Source organism: Chinchilla lanigera, unplaced genomic scaffold (genome assembly GCF_000276665.1).
Source record: "Chinchilla lanigera isolate Chin_1 unplaced genomic scaffold, ChiLan1.0 scaffold00074, whole genome shotgun sequence".
NCBI classification, from domain to species: Eukaryota; Metazoa; Chordata; class Mammalia; order Rodentia; family Chinchillidae; genus Chinchilla; species Chinchilla lanigera.
Window position 1 is genome coordinate 5,010,981 of NW_004955475.1, and position 24,222 is coordinate 5,035,202.

The window sequence follows — 24,222 nt, forward strand, 5'->3', positions numbered from 1 at the left end:
GACATGAGCTTCCCGGGGGCTATTTACACCTGTGGCCACCGTAATTCCCTCGGGGGAAAAAGAGATTTGTGCATGTAGCTTTCGGAGAAGGTCTCAGCCAGCAGAGGGAAAGGACAGTCTGGCATCAATAGGAACAAGTGACTCACTACATGTTTTCCTAATTGTACCTGTCATGGTTCACAGAAAGAGTATGAGGAAGACTGACCAGTTGCTTCCTGAACTTGTATAGTTTGGTCCAGGAGGGGGGCAACTGGTCGGGTAACCACAGACAGGTCAGCTCCTGTGTCAACCAGAAAATTTACAGGCTTTCCCTCAATTTTTGCTGTTAGTATGGGTTCCCAGGGGCCAAGAAACAGGGACCCTTGCCCCCATCAATCTGACCCATCCACCACATCCACCACAAACACATCCTTTTTCTCTCTTCTCTCTTTACCAAGCAGTACTGGACACTCTGTCTTAAAATGACCCTTTTCTTTACAATAGGCACACTGATCTGGATCCAAGCGGGGGAGGTGGCTTTCCCTTTTGGATCCAGCTTTACCTCCCTTGTCATTGTATCCAATTTACACCTCCTCCTTTTTACATGTAGCTGACATTACCTTCCCTTTTTCCTGTCTGTACTTCCATTCTGCATCCTCTCTATTGTGAAACACTTTCTGGGCAATTTCCATTACTTCTGTCAAATTTTTTTCCTGCAAATACTTCTAATCTTTGTAACCTTCAGGGTATATCAGGGGCTGACTGAGCTGCAAAGGATAAATTGAGAGTACGGGCATGCTCAGGTGCTTCTGGATCAAACGGGGTGTACATACGGTAAGCTTCCATGAGACGCTCGAGAAATGCCGCAGGACTCTCATGCGGTCCCTGGTAGACCTCCGCTCTCTTATGTAAGTTAGTAGGGCAGCATGCAGCAGCCAGAAGCCCCTTTCTCAGGGCCTGGTAGTGGTCCCTGAGAGCCTTCATTCCCTCCTCAGTATTATAATCCCAATTAGGTTCCTCCTTAGGTAAGACTTGGGCCACTGTTGCTTCCCCTTCCTGTGCTGTTCCTCCTGTCTCTAACCTTACTTGTTCGTCTGCTGCCCCCTGAATTCTGTTTCTCTCCTCAGAGGTAGACAGAGTCATAAGAATCTGCTGGCAATCATCCCAAGTGGGGAGGTGCATCCTGAATACTGATTCTAAGGGCATAATTAATGCCTGTGGCTGTTCCATGAAGGAGGGATTCTGTTTTTTCCAGTTATACAAACCACTAGTAGAAAAGGGGACGTACACCAAGGTGGATCGGAGGTTTCCCCCTTGTCCCACCATCGCTGTCTGTCTAAGGGGCAAAACTGCAGCCAGACCAAAAGAGGAAACTTCTTCTTCCTCTACATCTCCTATAGGTGCAGGGGAGGGCTGTCGGCGCCTTCGGGCAGCACAAATGAGGTCAGCACGCTGGCGCCCACCACTTGGCTGCAATCCTGAAACAGGTTTCGCTTCTGGGAGTGTTGCTCCAGGGTCAGGATAGGGTGGTGGCCTGTGACACTTGGGACAAGAGTATTGCTTTCCTCTGGTGCTGATGGCAACACAGGGGGCCTGGGACCCGAGGATATATAATCAACACACGATCAGGGGCTCCACAGGTGCACATCCTGAGCCACTGTGGCAGCGTTCAAACTGCAGTCAGCCAGGAGTCAATATAGGGAAACTGATCTGGGTAACCTGGCTTTCCAGCCACTATGTCCCAGACTCTGCTGGCTATGTGAGGATCAATTGTTCCCTCAGCTGGCCAACCCACCCCAAATGAAGGCCACTCCTGCTTACACAGCATGCTAAGCTTTCGCTTTGTCATCTTCACTCCATAGTCGCCCTTATATTTCTGAAAATTCTGAAGCACGCATTTCAGTACGGTTGGCTTGCTGTCAGAATTTCCCATAGCAGAAATCCCAAAAGCAATTTCGTTTGGTCCACATACCAAGCAGGATTACAAAGCTAATGTAATGCGACGCTATTGCAGTAATTACAACAGCACGGAGCAGCTGCTCAGGATCAGAATTTCTCTGAGCTTCCCAGTAAGCCACTCCTAGCAGCAGAAGAGGCAGCAGGAGGATGGCTAAAACTCCCCCAGACCCCGCCACTGATTCCACCGTAATTTCAGAACGCAAGCACATGGGAGAAGGCAGATGCATCAGAGCTAACAAAAAAAACAAACAGTTCAAACAAACAAACAAACAAACAAAGACGAGACAATCTACAAAATCCTGGGAAAGATAATTTTGTTATTATTCCTCTGACTTGTTTTTGCCAATGCAGAGTGGAGACTGGCTTGAAACACAACAAACAAAAAGCCAAATTCTTTCTCAGCATTCACCAGAAAGACTAACACGCCCCTTGCTCAGCTCCCGCTGGGAGGGTGAAGGCGGCACTGCGCCTGCAGCGCGCTGCCTTAGGCCCCTCTCCTGGGTCCCGGAGAGGGCAGAAACCAAACTGCCACCCATGTCTGGGTGCTACAAGTTACAGACCCACGTCTCTGAAAATGCAAGCCCAGTCTCTACAGAAAGCCAATTAAAATCTTACCTAGTCGGAGGTGTGGCACTCTGCTTTGTTCTTCGTGGCTGAGACCTGCAGTCCCTAGCCTCTCTTGGATGGAAGCTGAAATAAGCTGGGGCACCAAGCCATTCAAGAAGGGCTAGAGGATCCAGAGGCCAGGCCCTTCTCAAAGCGGGGGTCTGCCTGTGGAATTTCCTGAGCAAGCCCCCAAATGTTATGGCAGAAATTCCCCCTCATACCAAATGAGCTGTATTCCACAGGAAACCCGAGTTTAGTGAGAACAAACCAGAGTTTAATTTGAGGCTAGCCACCCTCACTTCCTTTGCCAGTCTGGAAGCGGGCCACTCAAGTTCACAAAACATTTGCAGTTTGCTGGGAAAAATTGGCTCACCATAGCTGGTGGCTCTCTGTTTGAAATCAGAAAAGTGATTTAGTACACATTGAAGCGGCCTAAGTGACATAGAAGCAGACTGACCCATTCAGACAAACAAAACAAGAACAGATGACAGAAAGACAACAGCAAAACAAACCAAAACCAAACCAAAGTCTCTCCGGCACTTAAAGGCACATCTGCCCGAGAGATCCAAACGGGGTGCCTCACAAACAAATGAACAAACTCTTACCGGTAAGAAGACAAATGGCTCCGAGTCGAATAGAAAGAATTTAGTCTTTACCCTAGGCAGGGAAGCCTGTCGGGGTCGAGGCACATCTTCTTGATAAGCCCCCTGACAGGTGGCTGCCAAGGATAAAGTGGTCTGGCTCGGTAGCGCCCCCTGTAGGGCATCTCGGTGGGACCTCCAAATGTTCTGGACTCGCAACCAGAAATGAACCAAATGGTACCGACCGACAAACACCAAGATGCACGCACCGCCGATTGGAATTTAGGATGAGCCTTTATTCCTGGCCAGGGACTGACTGAGAGCCTCCACGCAGGGAAGGATGAGACCAGTCACGATCCAGGGACGAGAGTAGCTTTTAAACCCTAAAACCGCATCCTATTTGGCAAACATATGTCACATCTGTAACAATGAGGGGATTTTTTTATGGCAGGAACAGCACATTCCAAGAATCCGGGATGGGTAGAGCATTTACGGGGAGAGCAATACATTTTGGGAGTCCAGGAAGGGCAGGGCGTTTACAACCAGTTTACAACCATACACTCCAGAAATGGTAAACATGAAGATCTAACCCCATGGCAGGGGTGGGAACTGGGAATTAAACTAGAGCCTTTGATGTCTGTGGTGGGGCTTTTACAACTATCTTCACATTTATAAAGCATATACACACAAAAATTGACTCTGATTGCCCCAACAATACTGAGGGAAAAACACATGGAATCATCTCACTTTATATTTAAAAGACATATTATAAATCTATGGTAGTGAGAACAGTGTAGTGCTGGTATAAAAGTAGAAACATGGACCAAAAGAACAGAATTGCAATTTCAAAAATTAAGTATATGTATATATATATATATATATATATGTGTGTGTGTGTGTGTGTGTGTGTATGCTCAACTAATTTTCAGAAGAGTAATGAAAGGACAAAATGGGGAAAGACACTCTCTTTGATAAATGGTGATAAGAAACCTGGATTGACACACAAAAATGAATGTGTTTGTGTCCTTACAACATACACACTTAAATGCATAGCTGCACACAAAAAAACTCAAAATTCATAAAAGACCCAAATTTAACACCTGAAACTATGAAATTCCTACAAGGAATCATAAAGAGAAAACTCCTTGACACTGCCTTTCCAGTGAATTTTTAGATGTCTTACCAAAATCTACAAAAGCCAAAGCAAATCAATGTACCTAAACAAAGTAAAAGCTTCTGCATGACAAAGAAAATTATCAGTGAATTAAAAGACAATTTATGGTGTGAGAAATATATTTGCAAAACATGTATCTGTTAAAATGTTAATATCTAAAATTTATAAAGAATTTTACAACTGTATCAGAAAATAAATAACTTTATTAAATTGGGCAAAGTCCCTGAAGATATTTGTTCAAAAAGGGCATAAAATGGCCAACAGGTATATTAAAAATAGGTAACATCACTAATCATCAGACAAATGCAAAGTAAAATCACTGTGAGATATTATTTCAAAAGCACTAAGATGTTTGCTATATCGTTGAAGTAATATTGCAAAGTATAGGGAGAAAAGGAAATCTTAGTACAATCTTGTTAATAATGTAGATTAGTAAAACCATTATAGAAAACAGCATGTGGGGTTCCAAAGAAATTAAAAATAGAGATACAAAATAACATATTAATCCTTCTTCTGGGTATATATGCTCAAAAGTGATGAAGTAAACACCTTGTAAAAATAATCTGCAATCCCATATTTATTGAGCATTACTCACACTAGCCAAGATATGGAAACAATATGGCATCCATCAACAGATGAATAGATAAGGGAAACTTTGAATACATATACAAGGAAATATTCTTCCATAAAAAAAAGATACTGGTTTGACCACAATATGGACAGAGCTAGAGAAGAGTATGTTGAGTGAAGTAAGTCAGTCACAGAAAGAAAAATGTTGCATGATTTCACTTATACAGGGAATCTTCAAAAAGATTAAATACATAGAGAAAAGACACAGTGTATTAGTTAATATTTCAAAAGGAATAGATTTAATGCAGGACACATAAGTTTATAAGATTAGTTTACAATATTTACCCATGAAGATCTGTCCATGTGCTAGAAATCCAAAGAATCCAGCCTAGGGCCTGTATCCCATGGCAGTATACCCTACTAGTCTAGCCAACAGCCTGGAACCCATAACAATGTCTCCTGCAAATTCTTATCAGGAGGCCAAGGAATCCCAAAGGAAAACTGAAGGTTTTGCACAGGAAAGCCCATGGGTTGATACTAGAGGCTAGAGGATCCATACCAAAACGCTGCAGGATCTGCACTGGAGTCAGAAGGCAATGCTCAAGATCAAAGCAAAGACCAGAGCTCCCCGCAAGAAAACAATAGCCACCGTTGGTGACAGCAAGGATCCAAGCTGAGGACAACAGCCGAAACTCTCTTGAGGAAAGAAAACAACTAAGTTTCTCCAGTACAATCAGCAGCATAACATCCTCCCTCCCATTCTCCTTTTATGCCATTCAGACAGTAATCCTCATGTAGCTCTTCTACATCCAGAACCACAGGTCCCCACTCAAGTTGACCATTAATTAAACCAACACAAACAGTGATTACCATGGATTGAATGAGGTGGAGAAAAGGAGAAACAGATTAAAGGATAGAAAACAGCACAGAGGTTAGATAAACAAGTCAAGGGCTATAGTTAATAAAATTGTATTGTGTTAAGGATTTATTTAAATTAATATATTTCAGTTCTTGACATAAAAAACTTGACTATGTGAAATGATAAATTAATGTGCCTCACTATGTCATGCAAAAATCAGATCATATCAGAGGACACACAACATTGAGAAATTTTGGAAGCAAAACAGCTTTATTTACACCAGTGTGCTGGGGAAAAATGCAGTTTCCAAATCCCAGCCCATCTTGAGGTTAATCAGTCACTTATATAGATTGTTAGAAGGAATGAAAAAGGCAGGTGACAGGATAGTCTACAATTGGTTGCATATTGTTTCATCATATGTTGCTAGGCAGACTTATTCTAAGCAAGTTAATTGAGGGTTACTATCATATAACAGGGATGTCAGGGCTGAGGTGGGCAGGGAGAATCAGTCATTGTCTAAGACACAGCTGGGCCTGCCTTTAGGTGATAAGTCTTTAAAGCAAGCTCACAAGATGCACCATCCTGCTGAGTGACGCTTATCTTACAAGCTACAGCTGGTGCTGGAATGGCAAGGCTGGCTGAGTTTGTTACTTTCTAATTATGGGAACCAGCAGATTCGATTTGCTCTGTCCTTGAATCCAATGTCTAGTTATAAGTTATAAAATTGCCTTTACATTCCCCCCTTTTTTGACAGGGGAGAATCTTCTTCCCCAGCTTTAAGTAACTGATAAGGGGAAGTGGCCTTTAAAAGAAGTTGACTTTGTATGGCCTCAAATCCTTTCGACAGAAACTGGGTAAGAATTTGAACCACACGTGGACCTAAGTGGAGAACTGACGGGAGCCACTAACAGCCCAAGCAAGGTTCCTGCCCAGGAAAGGAGAACATCCAAAGATCAAGGCAGAAACTCCTATCCTGTTGTTAGCTCTCTGCTCAAGACCTTTTGGAGCTAATGGGAGTGGTTCTCGTACTATCCCTGACTTGGCATAATAACAGCACTCTTCTTCCAGGAAAAGACAAGCCTCCATGTTGGGCTGTCAGGCGATCTAAATATCTATGATTTTGGAGGACTACAGTAGCCAAAAAATGTATTTGGTCTTATAATGTGTCTATGGAGGTTCATATGTTGGCAAAATCTCCTGCTAATTGGGCACTTAACTGTATGTGTTTTTGTTTTTCTGTGCCCATGGTCGTGGCACTGAGGGTTAAACTTCCTGTTATCGCTATCCCAGCTAGAATGGGCAGTATTACAGGGTCATGCTTCTGATGTGACTGATGGACATGTGCAGGGCCTCATTGGCCCTAGTAAACAGAGAGGTCAATTACTAGAAAGGCAAGTGCTCAAGGACTCACTGAGTCGCTGTTAAACACTTGGTGAACCCCATTGAAACAAAGAAAGTTCCTTGATGTGCCACTAGGGAACCTGAGTATCAGTCAAAGCACCTATACAGTCAGCAAAGATGTTTTGGCCCTTGGAGGAACCCAGGAAGCAAGAGGTGTTTCCCCATATTGTGGGATAAGGCTGGAGTAAGTGATCCGGTGCACTAGTAGAACTGAGTTTAGAATCATTCCGAATGAGACCTAGAGCTCCATAGGGAAGAACTGAAAGGGGAACGCAGAGCCAACAGTCATTACCTAACTCTGAATTTACACATTGGAGGAACTGATGCGTACCTTTGATCAGGCGCAGGAGGTCAAGAGTTAGAAGCCCTGTGTGATTTGTAACTGGTGCAGGGGCTAATAGGAACAGCAGTGGTTTGGGGAAGGAATTTTAATGCAGGATGGGTGTAATGGGGACATCCAGACCTTTACGAGTTTCGAAACAAACCACGGGTTTTGCCCCCACCCATCCACTTGGACTCTTATTCAGTGACCTGATGACCAGCCTCGATGGGAAGGATCTGGAATAGTGTACTGTAAGGAGTTACAGGTTTCCCATAGGCAGGTTGAACTAGAGGGGAGCTGAGTGAAAAGTCTGTTTTGGGTTCCACCCCAATCTATGACACCGTCCCACCTTGGACAGAACGTAGATGAAAAAGGGGGTTCACAGAACTTTTAGGTTTGTTGCCGTTCTGGACAGACATACTTATTATTAGAGTGGTAGTCTCATTCCCAATTTAATCCTCTGCACCCTGAGGAGTAGCAATGGTTTTCCCAATTTGGAGTGTTAGCTTGAACTGGGCATGCATCGGAATAAAGGTAAACTTTAGATTGAGAGGGGTCCCATTTTGTCTGATTAAGAGTTATGACAGGACTTAAACCATACATTTGAATTTGGAGTTCCCAGTGTCCTGAACTGGCATGTGCTCCTAGGATTTTTAGGCATATTACCCATAGGAAAGTCATTTTATACAGTTAAGGGTACTTAGTCTAATAACTACAACAAGATAGAAAAGAACAAAAATCACCTTTTGTGGAATCTCCTAGTCCACTTGGGTCATAGCCCAGAGTTCCAGGGCAAACATAGAGATTATCAAAAGGAAAGGGGCCAGAAACCAAAGAGAAAAGCAGTACATGAGTTTTTTAAGGCAGATACTCTAGTATACAGTATCCAATCAATCTTCAGCCATGTATTGAACATTAGATACAAGGGGTGATGAAGGCAGGGCTTTGAGTGCATAGGCTCTTCAGGGGTGTTCTTGAGGGGGACTGACTCATCAGGTTAGGCTTTTCAGAAGTTGTTAGGATGACCTCCCTTGAGTCTGGAGTAATGAATCCAGGGATGGATCTCTGCCACCTTTACTACAGTAGGACTAGTCAAAATTATTAAATATGGGCCCCTCTAGTCAGGAGACAAGAGGTCCTTTTTCCATTCTCTAACCCAAACCATGTTCCCAGGGCTATGCATGTGAGCAGGGATGTCAGTGGGAAAGGGATGCCCTTTCTGCTATGTTTTACGTATGTGGGAGGCAGTTTCCCGTAACTGAATGAGTTGCTCCTGCAAGGTATTTCCCAACTGTCATAGGTCTCCCCAGATGGGAGTCTTCCAAGCGGGACTTTAAAAAGACTGTGTCCAGTGGGTAGTGGTGATGTTGTGACTTTCAGGAGGGCCATTGGGAGCAAGTCCACCCAAGGTGCCTAAGTCTCCTGATAATATTTAGTTAATATTGATATCAGAGTTCTGTTCATCCGTTTCACTTTGCCAAAACTCTGAGGCCTATAGGCAGTGTGAAGGTTCCATTTAATTTTTAATTCTTTGGCTAATTTCTGGGTCATTTCCGCCACAAACGATGGCTCATTGTCACTGCCTATAGTCAGGGGCAGCCCATACCTAGGGATGATTTCTCTTAACAGTGCTCTGCATACTTCAGAGACCTTTCCAGTTCTGGTGGGGAAAGCCTCTGTTTCCTGTAAAGTCCATCTCATTACTTCTCTTTTGGTTGTGGGTTTCTTTAGCATGTCAAAGAGGGGCTTTGCCTTTTCAGTGTACCCAGGTATCCAGATCTGGAAGAAGCCAGCTGCCCCTAATAATTCTCTAGGTTCCCTTTTGCAGTCAGGCCACGGAATGGAGCAAATGACTTCTTTTCTTTCTGGATCTAGGTTTGGAGCCCCTTCTCTAAGTCAGATCCTAAGAATCTGACCTTTTGTTTACAGATTTTAGCTTTCCTCCAAGAAACCTTAAGCCCAGTGTCATTTAAGTGGTGCAGGAGGGCTTGGGTTCCCTCCCAGCAGTCCTGTTTGGTGGGACTCCCAATAGAATGTTGTCGATATTCTGCAGGCATATGCAGCTAAATTTCCAGTGGGGGGAAATAAAAGTCCTGTCATAACCCTTAATCAGACAAAATGAGACCCCTCTCCATCCTGTTTGGAAGACTTTGGCCAGGTTGGCAGCCAAAGCTGTCCCAAACAGCATGGGAGAATTCTTAAAACCTTGCAGTACCTGAGTCCATGTGAGTTGTCCCTTTCGCCCTGTGTCAGGGTCCTCCCACTCAAAGGCAAATAGGAAGTGGCTGGCAGGGGCCACGTGCAGGCAGAAGAAAGCACCTTCTAAGTCCAGGTAGGTGAACCAGGCAGCATCAGGAGAAAGCAGGCCTCGGAGACTGTATGGGCTTGGGACCGTTGGATGCAGGGTCACGGTGGCTGCAGTGATGGCATGGGGATCCTGCACTGGGCAGAAATCTCGATTTGGTTTCTTTACAGAAAGCAGGGAGATGTTCCAGGGTGACTGACAATCTTTCAGGATTCCAGCTCGTTTCAGCCTGGAAATGTGGGGTATGACTGCAAGGTGGGCCTCCTGGGATACTAGATGTTGACTGAGAGCAACGGGCTTAGCACCCAATTTGAGTTCAGTTATCAAAGGGGCATGGCTAGCAGATAGCCTCAGGGGGGAGTGTTTTGACAACACATCTGGAGACATGCTTTTTAAAGCCTCCGGTACAGTCTTTGGGCATTTCTGATTGATACAGCTACCATTTTTCTCAGGGCATAGTCAGAGTCAATATCAAGTCTGGGACAGTGGGCTTAAGCACGAGAGATGCTGGCTGGTTTGAGGCAAAGGCAATAATTACCCCAGCTTTGAGAGGAGGTGTCGGCCCAAGAGAGGAATAGGGCGTTCAAGCAGGTACAGGAACTCATGTTTGACAAAATGCCAACAAATCTCAGAGGAACTGCTTTGGCAGACTTTTTCTCAGTGGAGGTCCCAGTGGCACCAATTACTTGATTCTTCTGGGAGGTCAAAGGAGCAACAGGCTGTTACAATAGAACGTTCAGTGCCACTGTCCACCGTAAAAGTCATTGGTTTTTCCCCAATTTTGGCAGTGACCATGGGCTCCCTGGGGCCGAGTCCCATGGACCCTGGTTGGTCTTCTCCATCATCATTGAAAAGCAAGAGCGGGGAGTCAGGCTGCAGCAGGCTTGGTTCTTCAGAGGCTTGATCTTTCAGGTGGAGGGGGCATTTGCCTTTCCAGTGCCCCAGCTGCTTGTATCAGGTGTGCTGGTTGGGAAATAAAGCATAGGGACGAGCCCCTGTTTGGCCTTGGGGACCCTGTGAGGCCTTGTTGTTGTCTTTACCTTGGCAGTGGGGTTGATTTTTCGGGAGTTTTTCTGGGAGTGGCCTTCCTACAAGTGCAGCCAAAAGAGCAATCTGGTGATGTTTACATTCTTTTTTTTCCTTCTCTCTCTCTCAGTTTATAAATACCAGTTGGGCTATCTGAAGCAGCTGGGAGGCATTCACGCTGGCAAACCCATCAATTTTCTGAGTCTTTCTGTGGATGTCAGAGACACACTGTGTCGCAAAGACTGAATTTACCATCTGCAGATTTTTCTGGGGCTGCAGGGTCAAACGGGGAATAAGTTCAGTATGCTCCACACAATCTTTCATAAAACTTGTCAGGGCTTTCGTTAGATTCTTGTGTAATTTCGGCAATCTTGGACGTGTTAATAGGATTTTTTCCTACCTCTTTTATTCCTGCCAGAAGAGCCTCAGTTTCAAAGCATCTAGGCCCTCTGCAGTATTGAAGTCTGAGTCTGGGAAGAGGGAGGAAGGGAGTGTTTACCCAAGCAGCCAGGTCAGCAGCAGTGTCTGCAGTTCTATTCGTCAGCCAGTTTTGTCCTCCCTCAAAAATGCAGGTGTGATCTTCAGTGCTGAAAAAGGTCAAAAGAACTCATTGGCAGTCTTCCCAGGTGGGCTGAAGTGTTTGAAAGACTGATGTCAGGAGATTGATCATAGTGTGGGACATTTCTGAGTAGGCAGGAGTGTGATGCTTCCAGTTGAAAAGATCAGTGGAGCTGAAGGGTTGGTAGGATAAAGCAGATTACTGATTTGGTCCCCTTTGATCCCCTTTGGCCCCCAGGATATCCTCGGAGAGGCATCTGGAGATGTGCCGAGCAGAGCTGATGGCAGATGAGACTTGTTTCCGGGGGACTCTTGGGAAACAGGTTGTGTTGGGGGTGGTGCAGACTCTAGAGACAGAGTAGACTCTGCCGGGGGTGACGCGGACAACGGGGATGGAGCTGTCAAGCCTGGGAGACTGGCTGGTGGTGATAACGGGTGTGGTGCAGTGGGCAGCAGTGATGCAGCAGCAGACTCTGGGTGGACAGCTGGTCGCTGGCTGGGAGCTGCTTCTGGATGCGGGGGAGGCCCTGGCAGGTTCAGGTTATCACCCAGAAATGGGGTGGAATGTCCTCACCACGGTCATCAGGTGGCATGGGATAAGTCTTTTTAGTCTTTACGGGGGACTTGTGATCTGGCCAGTCAGCTTTGACTACCAACGTAGTTACTTTCTCTTGGCAAGCACAGCCACGGAGCCAAGTTGGAAGGTTCTGACACAATTCAAGCCAGGAAATGTTTGGAGTCCATCATTTTGTCCCAAACCCGGAGAACAATTTCTAAATTCAGAGTGCCCTCTGGTGGCCAATAAGGGCATAGACATGGCCATTCAACAGCACAGAGCCTTTTAGCTTTTATTTTTATTCCGTAATCACCTGAAAAGCCTTTCTTCAAATTCTTCAGCATACCTTCCAGGTGCTAACCTTACTCTGATTTGCACCCATACTGACTGGCTTCCTATAATGTGTATTCTGTGCTCTTGAATGACGTCACAACAAACAAAAAAGTGTGGTGCCTCTCAAGAGAGACCGATCAGATACCTGCCTGGCCACTTAACCTCTCTGCAACGTTAGGACCATCTGAGCTGAAGAATGTTGCGTAGTCCTCTGTTATGCTCTTTTCAAGCCCCTGAAGAGGACTTGCTGGGCAAGCCCAGACAGAGCAGTCCATGGAAATGCAGGTGAGGACCCAATGGAGCTCTGTAGCTCTGAGCCCATGCGGGGGGCTTTCACTGTGGAGCACAGATGTTGTGGCTTAGGTTGCCCATGACAGTCACCCGCAGTCATTCAGCAAGCACTCAGAGGTTAATTTCATTCAAGCCCCCAAAACCCTGGGGTGATGTCTGACTGAATCCAAAACAGAAAGTGACTGCCTTGACTAACACAAGCTGCTAGCATAGGCCTTGAGGGTTGATCAAGTCCTCCCTTTGTCCACAAAGGAGACAGAGCTGACAAGCCGACAGGCGAACTGAGGGACGTCCAGGGCCGGTCCTACCTTGTCTCTGAGGGCCAGACTCTGTTGCAGTCCTCGTCCTCCTAGGGTCCAGTGAGGTCACTGCTGTCACATAGGGGCTCCTGCTCCTGGAACACTGAGACTCTGAAAAAGGATCAAACACCTTTCTCATCTTCACGACAGAGGTCAGGTCCCTGCCATGCCTAGCAGGCCTCCACTGGTGACCCAAATGGGTCAGCTCAGTGTCTTTCTGGCATCAATAATTGTTGCAGATAAATCAGAAAATATCAGAGGACCCGCAGCACTGAGGAATTTTGGAAGGCAAACAGCTTTATTTATATCAGTGGGCTGGGGAAAAAGTCAGGTTCCAAATCCCAGCCCAATCTTTTTTTTTTTCTGGTACCCGGAATTGAACGCATGACCTTGCACTTGCCAGGCAGGCCCCAGGCCCATCTTGAGGTTAATCAGTCACTTATATAGGTTGTTGGAAGTACAAAAGGCAGGTGACAGCATAGTCTACAATTGGTTGCATATTGTTTCATCATATGTTGCTAGGCAGACTTATTCTAAGCAAGTTAATTGAGGGTTACTACCATATAACAGGGATGTCAGGGCTGAGGTGGGCAGGGAGAATCAGTCATTGTCTAAGACAGAGCTGGGCCTGCCTTTAGGTGATAAGTCTTTAAAGCAAGCTCACAAGATGCACCATCCTGCTGAGTGACGCTTATCTTACAAGCTACAGCTGGTGCTGGAAAGGCAAGGCTGGCTGAGTTTGTTACTTTCTAATTATGGGAACCAGCTGGTCTGTTTTGATCCATCCTTGAATGCAATGTCTAGGTATAAGTTTTAAAATTTCCTTTACAACTAGACTACACCTTTTGCTATCCCTATGTATCCCACAACACCATGTAGTAAATCTTAAGTATAAACAATAAAATTTATTTTAAAAGCAATTTAAAGGGTCGGGGATGTAACTCAGTGGCACAAGCGCCTGTCTGGCAAGTGCAAGGTCCTGAGTTTGATCCCCAACACCAAAAAAAAAAAAAAAAAAAAAAAAGGAACTTCAATAAAGAGAAGTTATTTTTCCTGAGACAGGGCCTAACTACGCAGTTTAGTCTGGCCTTGAACTTACTATGTAGCCCAAGCTAGCCTCGAACTCGTGGTGATTCTCTTGCCTGCTTCCAGAGTACTGGAATTGCAGGTGTGTGCCACTAAGCCTGGCAAAACTTACTTTAAAAAACAAGATAGGCATTCTGTAATGAAAAATGTAATAGCTAAAATGAAAAAAAAAAATCACTAGATTTGCGCAGCACCGTGTATTATCTGGCAGAAAAAAGAATCTAAAAGCTTAAATGTAGATCAATTTTGACTATCCAGTCTTAGGAGCAGAAAGAGAAAGTAAGCAAGATAGCTAAATCAAACTTGAGAGACATGTGGCACTCCAACAGGTATACTCACATATTTGGAGCTCCAGAGGGAAAAGAGAAGGAAAAAATGACAGGGTGAATATTTAAATAATAATTAAATAACGACAAGCTCTCCAAACCATGTGAAAGATCTGCAACTATATATCTAAGAAGCACAAAACACTGCATGTGAGAAAAATTAAAAAATTATTCACAGGAGACACATTATTACCAGATATCAAAAATTAAAGACAAAAATATTGGAAGCAGAAGGGAACCAGCTCACTACAAACAAGTTCTGATAAGCTAGCTTATCTTCTGACGTGATGGAGGCCTTATGGGGAAAACTTTATAAGTACTCAAATTAAGAATAAAAAGTACTGTCACTTTTTACTGTAAAAATGAAAGGCATTTTCAGGTCAAAATTGAAGTAGTTTCTTGATAGTAAATCTACTCTAGGAGAAATGCTACAAGGAGTCATTCATATTGTAATGAAAGTCACTAGATAGTCAGCTCCACAGGATCAAATAAAGAACAAAAGGAAATAAATATAAAAGCTAGTAGTTTTGTGAATTCTTTCTTTTTTCCACATGATTTTAATGAAAAAAGTACATAAAATGATAATTACACATTTATATTAATGGATCTACAATGTAGGAATATGTAATTTGTGACAACACAACACTAGGAGGGGAAATAAAACTGTAAAGGAGTAGAGGATTTCTATGCTATTAAAGGTCAGTTTGTATTAACTAAAACTTCATTTTTATAAGTGAAATGTTAATTGTAATGCTCAAATTGACTGCTTAGGAAAATACTAAAATATATAGAAAAAGATCAAATGAAAAGTGAATAAAAATGGTATTTTAGAAAAAATAAGAGATAAAGCCGTGATGAAGGGATTGAGAACTTGTGGCATGTGTGCTGTATTGGGGACACAAAGCTCTGCTCACACATGAACCAAGAGTCCAACATCATCCCAGCTTCCAACCATTAATATTCCAGTTTAGGTGCAGTGCTGGCACTGTGTGATAAATTGGGTTTTGGGGTGCAGTTTGGGTACTCAGTCTCTAAAAGATTTCCCATCACTGTTATAATAGCAAAATGTCAAAGTAAGGTCCTTCCTATCAATAATCACTTTATGAGTACGTGAAGTCAGTTCCACAATTAAAAGGCAAAGATTAGATAAGTAGATTAAAATAGATTAAGAGACAAAGATCATGACTTAAATGTATGCCTTTGTAAACAGAATCACTTTAGGACAGATGTGGTAGCACATGGCTGTAATCCTGGTGATACAGGAAAATAAAAACTCCCAACCTGAACGATATCTAGGGTGAATTCATGTTCTCTAAAATCAAAGAATGAATTTTAGGAACAAAGGAGGTTAAGAACAGAATATATGTATTGAGGGAAAGAAAGCTTCTGCCCAAGAGAGGGACAGAAGGGGGCCCGAGTGGGTTGCCAAGGACCTTGCCCTTCCCAGGGACTTTATGGAGCAAAACCATGAGGTGAGGCGGGTCCAAGATAGGGGGAAAATAGGAAATTACAGATGGGCATGAGGAGGGACAAAACCATGGTCAGCCAATAAGATTACAAGTGTAATAGTTCAGGTAACATTGAGTAAACTGGGATCAAATGGGGAAGCAAGTCACTTAGCAAGGGGGCATGAATACAGAACAGGGGCTTTTCCTGTAGGGGGTTGGGCTAGTGACTCTTTCTGGCTTTTTGAAGGTGGTTGTTACCTATTTAGAATATCAATTCCTGATGTTCGCACCTAGGGAGGTATGTCGGTGCATTTGTTTAGTCCTTTTGTCTTGAGGTCTGGCCCACAGGTATCTTATCTTATCTTTCATGTTGGCTCCTTCCAGGGCCTGGTGCTGTCTGACTGCCTATAATATTTCTATCTAACTCAGCTGCCTCTAACACTGGCACCTGAGAGGCTGAGGCAGGAGGATTGCTGTGAATTCGAGGCCATCTTGGGCTACAATATGAGTTCAAGTACAATATGAGTTCACGATGAACAGCGCAGTTAAACCTTGTCTAAAAAGACAAAAAAGCACTTTAAATTCAAAGATAGAAACAAGTTGGTTAAAAGTGAATGTTTAGAAAAAGAAATTTCACATAAATAGTAATCAAAAGAGAGCTAATGCGGCTATATTAATATTAGATAAAGTAAACTGTAATACAAAATTATTTATCAGAGGGAATCAAATTATATGATGAGACAGTCAATTTATCAAAAATAATTTAGAGTTAATCTAAAACACAAAAAATAAAGAGTACATAGGACTAGTAAAAACAAAACATAGTAGATGTAAACCCAAATATGTCAACAACTACATGATATATTTTCTAAACTGAATTATCAAATTGGATAAATTGGATAAATACTAAGGATAAATATTAAGTTCAATCTGAATTATCAGACTGTATAAACAGGACCAATGCTAGGGTCCCTATAACAAACTAAAGTTAAAATCCACTTTGATTTTAAAGACAATATTTTGTTGGTATTGGGAGGTAGTCACTGCTTTTCATCAGGAACACACAGCTAGCAGGGTCATAAAATCTTGGCAACAGTCAGGAATTAAAGAGGTGGAGTTTAAAATAAAAGAAGATGACTTATTTGGAAAAGACTAGAAACAGATAAGATAGACAGATACTCTGGAAGAGTAGATGGGATCAGAAAAGAGAATACCCCCAAGCCCTTCTTCCCAGCTACTTTTATTTAGGACTAGTGATTCTTCCCATTTCCCCTTATGGGGACCTGGAAGTTGTCACAGTCTGATTGGCTCTCTGGCTGTCTTTAAAGCTAACCTGATCACCTTTGTCTACATTCTTTCTGGCCTCCTGATTCCTTCCTGTCCCTTTGAGATGGATGTGTGTGTGTGTGTGTGTGTGTGTGTGTGTGTGAGAGAGAGAGAGAGAGAGAGAGAGAGAATTGGGAGAACCTTATAGAAAGGTAGGTAAGAGTAAAAGATTAAGTAAAGGGGATGTGTGTATGTGGTGTAATAATATAGTAATGGTACAGTGAGATTACACATATATGTGTACATGTGTAGGTGTGTGTCTTCTACATATTAAATATAAATCCTTAGGTGGCTGCCCCTTGATCCTTTGCGTATTATCAGAGGTGGGTGGGGAGACCTCATTATGTGGTCTTTTATGTTTCTGGCTTCCTCCATGCTTTGTTGACTTTCTGATACATTATTATGAAAATTGTATTACCCGAAGCCTCACTCATTGACTTTGGACTTAGCTTCAAAGAAGGCAATCAGGATGTACAGTATATTCAGGCATAAAGATACTGGGCTGCAGAAGCAGAATTACAAAATTGCTTGGCCCAGGCTGGTCTGAGGAGTGAGAGAGAATAAACCTCAGCTGTTGATCTGTGGATCCTCGGAATCATTTCACTGTAAATGTTCTCAAGAATGAAACAGATCTCAGGAATATAAGACAAACAGCTCTGCTGTTACTGATCACGTATTTGCTAGTAGAGCATTGGTGAATGCCACAGTTCCAGCCTATCACCTAAGAGACCGTATTAAAAGCACGCTTCATGATGATCCTAGAAAGATTCCTGCTGAGGAGCTGGGGATTTAGCTCAGTGGCACAGTGCCTGCCTGGCAAGCGCAAGGTCGTGAGTTCGATTCCCGGTACTGGAAAACAAACAAAAAACAAACAAACAAACAAAAAAGATTCCTGCTGAAATGGCATTGTGCAGCGCGTTCTTTGCCATTTTTTTTTCCCTCGTGTTAATGATCAGGTGGTGCTTCCTACTCCAGTGCTGAGGCTGCTGAATGTGCTCAATGATGATCATGTTAAGAATGAAGAGGATTATGAAGATGTTGTAGAAGATGCAAAAGATAGTGCCCAAAACATGGATGAGTAATATCCCTGCTTGTTCCAACAGAAAATTCCTGGCAAAGGACAAGTCTTTCTTGAATATGCAAGTGCTGGTGATTCCAAAGCTCCTCAGAAATTGCTAGCTGGAAGGATGTTTGATGGGAAGGTTGTTGTGGCTACATTCTACCTGATGAGGGCCTGCAAGAGGAGATAGCTCTGTCAAACCTTGCTTTAATCGGTAAACTAAGGATTATTTCCTATTTGTCTTCAATTTCCTGGATCTTCATCTGAATGTGGGAGTACTCTTTTACTGTTTTAAAAGGGTACTTTGTACATTCGCTTAACCCTACTAGTGTGCAGTCGTTGCTCAAGCAATGTTGCATTGCAAACATTCGGCACCAAGTAGGACAAGACCTCTCAGCTATACATTGAGGGATTGTAGGGCACCCAGGTGGGAGCCCTCATTTTGTGCAGTATGGCAGATGCTGCTATTCTGCATATAACCTAAAAAAGACATTATTATTTGATGTGATCATGAAGCAAGGATGAATAATATGTCATAGTGAATATTATTAACAGTTTTTTTTAAGATTAGTGACATCAATTGCAGATTATTCTCATTTGTCGTTAGGTAGTATTTCCTCATTGTTGAAATTGATACATGGCACAGGATGCTGTCAGTAACGTTAGGTAATTGTCCAGCAGCAGTTACCTACTGTGCTCTTAATACGGAGTAGTGTATTTTTTTATTTTTAATTTTTTTAATTTTTTATTTTTTTGGCTTTTTGGTTTTTCTCCGGTACCAGGAACCGAACTCACGACCTTGCACTTGCCAGGCAGGCGCTTTGCCGCTGAGCTAAATCCCCAGCCCCTTAGTGTATTTTTTTAAAAGAGTACTGTAGAACTAATATTCCTGTAACGAACCTGCTGTGATCTTATCTACATTTTTAAATTATTTTTAAGGTTTTTAGAATAGAAAGCTGATGTTTGAGCTTGCACAATTTTTATATTTTATCTGCTTGCTTAAATGAGTGTGCAGGTGTAAAAAATTAGAGAAAATTTGAGTAAGTGTAATTTATAGTGCAATTGTTATAAGCCAAAAGTCTATTTATTTATTTATTTATTTATTTTTTTGGTTTTTCTCCGGTACCAGGAACCGAACTCACGACCTTGCGCTTGCCAGGCAGGCGCTTTGCCGCTGAGCTAAATCCCCAGCCCCAAGCCAAAAGTCTATACCTATCTCTTCCCTACCTGTTTGACCCTATAAGATTTTATACAAAATTTTTTATTTTAAAAAATGAAAGAACAAAAACATATTAACAAATACACATACATTTACAAAATATAACACAAGAACAATACAAGCAATACTGAAATTCAGACAAGGTGATAGGACATTAACAATGGTTGTTGTACTACATATTGATTTCTTCAGAGTGGTTACTTGGGAAAACAAATATAGACATGTAAGATTGATCAAATAATTAACCATTAACTGTTCCTTTCAATAAAGTGATAGAAGTCAGTAGTACAACTATGTTAGCTACCCTGTATCACCCTGTAAGACTGAGGATGTATGTTTTTTGAGTTAATGTGCCTGGTAGAATGTAAGTAATAAAGCAGTTCATTTCTGAGAGGATCAGATCAAACTGGGGAAGAGACTAGGATTACACCGAATCTCTTCAAATGACTAGAACAAAGAAATGTTGATGCATGTAAATTGTCCCATTCTTCAATATACTTTAGAACCTCAATTAGAACATCTTTTTGTATTGATTTTCTGTAATAATTATAAAATTTCTCAAGATATGGCTCTACATGTTATTGTGGAAAAATGATTTAGATTTTTAAAAATTATATGTACAATTAATTGAAAAGGAAAAAAAAAGCAAACAGAGGACTATAAAGGATCCTTTTTTTCTTCTTTTCTGTCTCATATGCCTCTCCCCTATCTGTTTTTCCCCTTTCCAATTCTGTCTCTGACCTTAGCCAAAAAGAACCCCGGGGAACAGTACCCCAAGTAGTCTAGCTTTTGACTGTATGAAAGTAAAGAAAGATGTAAGTATATAAGGTAGAAGTAGAATTAAAAAAACCCTCAATTCTTTTTTTTTCCAATTAGATTTTATTGGTACATTTTTGATATACATGATGATCATATTCATCATACAGAATTTGTACCTGTATATGATATAACTTGTTTTTTCCTCATTCCCCTACCCACCCTCAACCACTTTACCCTTCTCCATTTACAGAGGCTTTGTTTCCATATTTTCATTCTTTTATCAATTTTTTACTTTTCACTTTTTTCCTTTCCCCCTCCCACTGCAATGTTACCTTCTCCATTTACACATTTTCTTGCTAGTTCACAATACTTATCATATTTTGGTCCTTATTTACACTTTTAGTTTATGTGTATGATTAATTTTACTTAAGAGTATGGACCCAATGTGCATCAATTTTCCCAGAATAGTCTCAAGTTTATCCTCCTTTATGATTGAGTAGCAGTCCATTGTAAAAAAAAATAAATACCACATCTTTACCCATTCACTAGTTGATGGGCACTTAGGTTGTTTCCAAGATTTAGCTATTATAAATTGTGCAGCTATAAAGATAGGTGTGCATATATTCCTGTGGTATGGTCTTTTCATTCTTTTTTATTTTAAAGAGAAAAAAACAAAAACCAAATGACAAAAAAAACAAACACAAAACAACACAAAAACTATAAAAATGATACAGAATTATAAAACAACATGATAAGAAATCAGCAATGGTTATTGTATTACATATTGTTATCTTCAAAGTAGTTGCTCAGATTACCAGATACAGGTATGCAAAAATGAGCAAATAATTAAACATTAACTGTTCATTTCAATAAACCAATAGAATTTAGTAGCACAATTATCTTAACTACCTTGCATGTGCGCATCTAGATATCCCCTCCTTTCTTTTCTCCTTTCCCTCATCCCAGTTGTCCTTTCCTATTGAGCACTTCTTTTCCTTTTCACAATATCTATTGAACCTTTCAGCTTTATTTACTCTTTCAGGTCCTTAAACTAGGGAGACAATCTGGTGTTTACATATGCAGGCCTAATTTATTTCACTTATGAGTATAGTCTCTAGTTGCATCTATTTACCTATAAAAGGGTCGAATTTATCTTTCTTTATAGCTGAGTAATACTTCATCATATAAAAATACCACATTTTTCTTATCATAGAGATTTTGGTATGGCAAATTGTGCTGCTATAAACTTGGGTGCACATATATCGCTGTGGTATGATGTTTTTAATTCTTCTGGGAAAATACCCAGAAGGAGAATGGCTGGGTTAAATAGGACCTCTAGTCTTAATTTTTTCAGGAATCTCTAGACTTATTTTAAGAGTGGTTGCACCAGTCTACATTGCCACCAATAGTGGGAAAGGGTTCCTTTTTCTTCACAGCTCCTCCAGCATTGATGTTTTTAATTCTTTTGGGAAAATATCTAGGAGAATGGTTGGGTCAAATGGAACCTCTAGTCTCAGGTTTTTGAGTTTTTTGATTTAGTTCAGTGCAACACTGATTTCCACAGTGGTTGCACCAATCTGCACTCCTGCCAACGGTGAAACAGGATTCCCTTTTCCCCTCAGCCCAGCCAGCATTCGTTATTGGTTGATTTCTTGATAATAGCCATTCATTCTAGAGTGAGATGGAATCTCAGTGTTTTCTTAATTTGCATTACTCAAGTGATCAGTTATGTTGAACATTTTTTTCATATATTTATCTGTTTGTTTTTCTCCTCTGAAAATTGTGTCTTCACTTCAGATGCTCACTTTTTAACTGTGTTTAAATTGGGGGGGAATCTGATGATTTTAGTTCTTTATATGTCCTCCATAGTAATCTTTTGTCTGAAGAGCAGCTGGGAAACATATTTCCCACACTGTGGTTGGCTCTTAATTCTGTTATTGGTTTCTTTTCCTGTATAAAAGCTTTGTATTAAGATAAGATTGCAGTTGTTAATTGTTTGTGATAGTTCCTGTGCAATAGAGGATTTATTCATAAAGTCAATGCCTACACCAATGTCTTCAAGAATTATACCTATTCTTTCTTCCATGAGATTTAACATTTCTTCTTTATTTATTTATTTATTTTTTTGGTTTTTCTCCGGTACCAGGAACCGAACTCACGACCTTGCGCTTGCCAGGCAGGCACTTTTGCCGCTGAGCTAAATCCCCAGCCCCCATTTCTTCTTTATTATTTAGATATTTGATCCATTTCAACTTTTGTTTAGCACATCACAAAAGATATAGGTCCAATTTTAATTTTCAGCATGTGCAAAGCCATTTTTTCCAGCACCATTTATTAAAGAGGCTATTTTCTTCCAGTGAACGTTTCATACCTTTGTCAATGATAAGGTGGCCGAGTATGTCTGGAGTTGTTTCTGCATCTTCTAATCTGTTCCATTGATCCTCAGGCCTGTTTCATTGTCAGTACCATGCTGTTTTTATTATAGTAGCTTTATAGTATAATTTCAAGTCAGGGATTATGATGCTCCCTGGCTTGCCTTTGTTTCCCAGAGTTACCTTTGCTATTCTTGGTCATTTCTGTTTCCAAATGAGTTTTAGGATTGTTTTCTCTTATTCTGAGATATGCTGTTGGAATTTTAATTGAAATTACATTAAAACTGTGTAACAGTTTTGAAGTATACCTTTATCACTATAATGGTTCCTTCTACTCAAAAGCAGGGGATATCTTTCCATTTTCTGATATCCTCTTCAAGTTCCTTTTTCAGAGTACTGTAGTTTTCAATGTAGAGCTCTTTTACTTCCTTTGCTAGATTGATTCCTAGGTATTTCATTTTTTTAGATGCTATTGTGAAAAGTGTTGTTCCCCTAATTTCTCTCTCAGTGAGTTTGTTATTCATGTACAGGAAGGCTACTGATTTTTAAGTGTTGATTTTATATTTAACTATGCTACTGAATTTGCTTATAAAATCTGTACATGTTTTGGTGGAGTTTTGGGGGTCATTATGTAGAGTTTCATGTCTTCTGTGGATAATGAAAACTTAACTTCTTCCTTTCCAATCATTGTTATAATTTCTTTACCTTATCTAATTGCTCTGACTAAAGTTTCCCAATCTATGTTGAATAAGAGTGGAGACAGTGGGGGCTGGGGATTTAGCTCAGTGGCACAGCGCCTGCCTGGCAAGCACGAGATCGTGAGTTCGATTCCTGGTACTGGACAAAACCCCCCCCCAAAAAAAGAGTGGAGACAGTGGACACCCTTGTCTTGTTCCTAATTTTAAGGTGAAAGCTCTCAGTTTTTGTCCATTTAATGTGATATTGGTTGTTGGTTTATCATAGATGCCTTTTACCTGATAGAGATAAATACCATCTATTCCAATTTTCTGTGGAATTTTTATTATGAATGAGTGTTGGACTTTGTTGAAAGGTTTATCTGAGATGATCATGCATGTTTTGTCCTTGGCTCTGTTGAAATGGTGTATTATATTTATTGATTTACATATGTTGAACCATCCATACATCCCTGGTATGGATCCAACTTCATCCTGATTTATAATCTTCTTTATGATTTCCTGCATTCTGTTTGCTAGTATCTTATTGAGGATTTTTGCTTCTATGTTCATTAGGGATATTGGCCTGTCTCCCTCTATTCATTAGAGAGTTCTATTTTGTTGGGTTCTTCTCAGGTTTCGTTATCACTAGTGTGCTTAATTCCAGGAATGAATTTGGGAGTATTGTTTCCTTTCAATTTCATTAAAGACTGAGAACTAGTTGTATTAGGTCTTCTCTAAATTTCTTGTAGATTTCAGCATTAAATCCATCAGGTCCTGGGCTTTTCTTTGTTGGTAGGTTTTTAATTACATATTCAATTTCATTGATATTGGTTTATTTAAGATTTTTATATCTTTTTGATTCAACCTTGTTAATTCATATGTATGTAGGAATCTGTCCCTTATTTTTGCATTTTCCCTTTTATTAGAATAATAGTTCTCAATGTATGTACAGGTGATCTTCTTGATTTCTGCATGCTACATTGTGATTTCATCCTTTTAAATCTTAACTGCATGGATTTGAGTCTTTTCTTCCCCTTTTTGGATAAGGTTGTCTAAGGGTTTGTTTATTTCATTCAGTCTTTTAAAGAACCAACTCTTGGGGCTGGGGATTTAGCTCAGCGGCAAAAGCG

At 41.3% G+C, this 24,222-nt stretch overlaps 1 protein-coding gene and 1 pseudogene across 7 annotated transcripts in view; both read left to right on the forward strand.

Moving 5' to 3' along the window:
• Positions 1–24,222, forward strand: part of Zc3h12b (zinc finger CCCH-type containing 12B) — a 485,919-nt gene that overhangs the window by 334,791 nt on the left and 126,906 nt on the right. The gene's annotated exons all lie outside the window — the stretch shown is intronic.
• On the forward strand, positions 17,408–18,312 carry LOC102024456 (annotated as a pseudogene).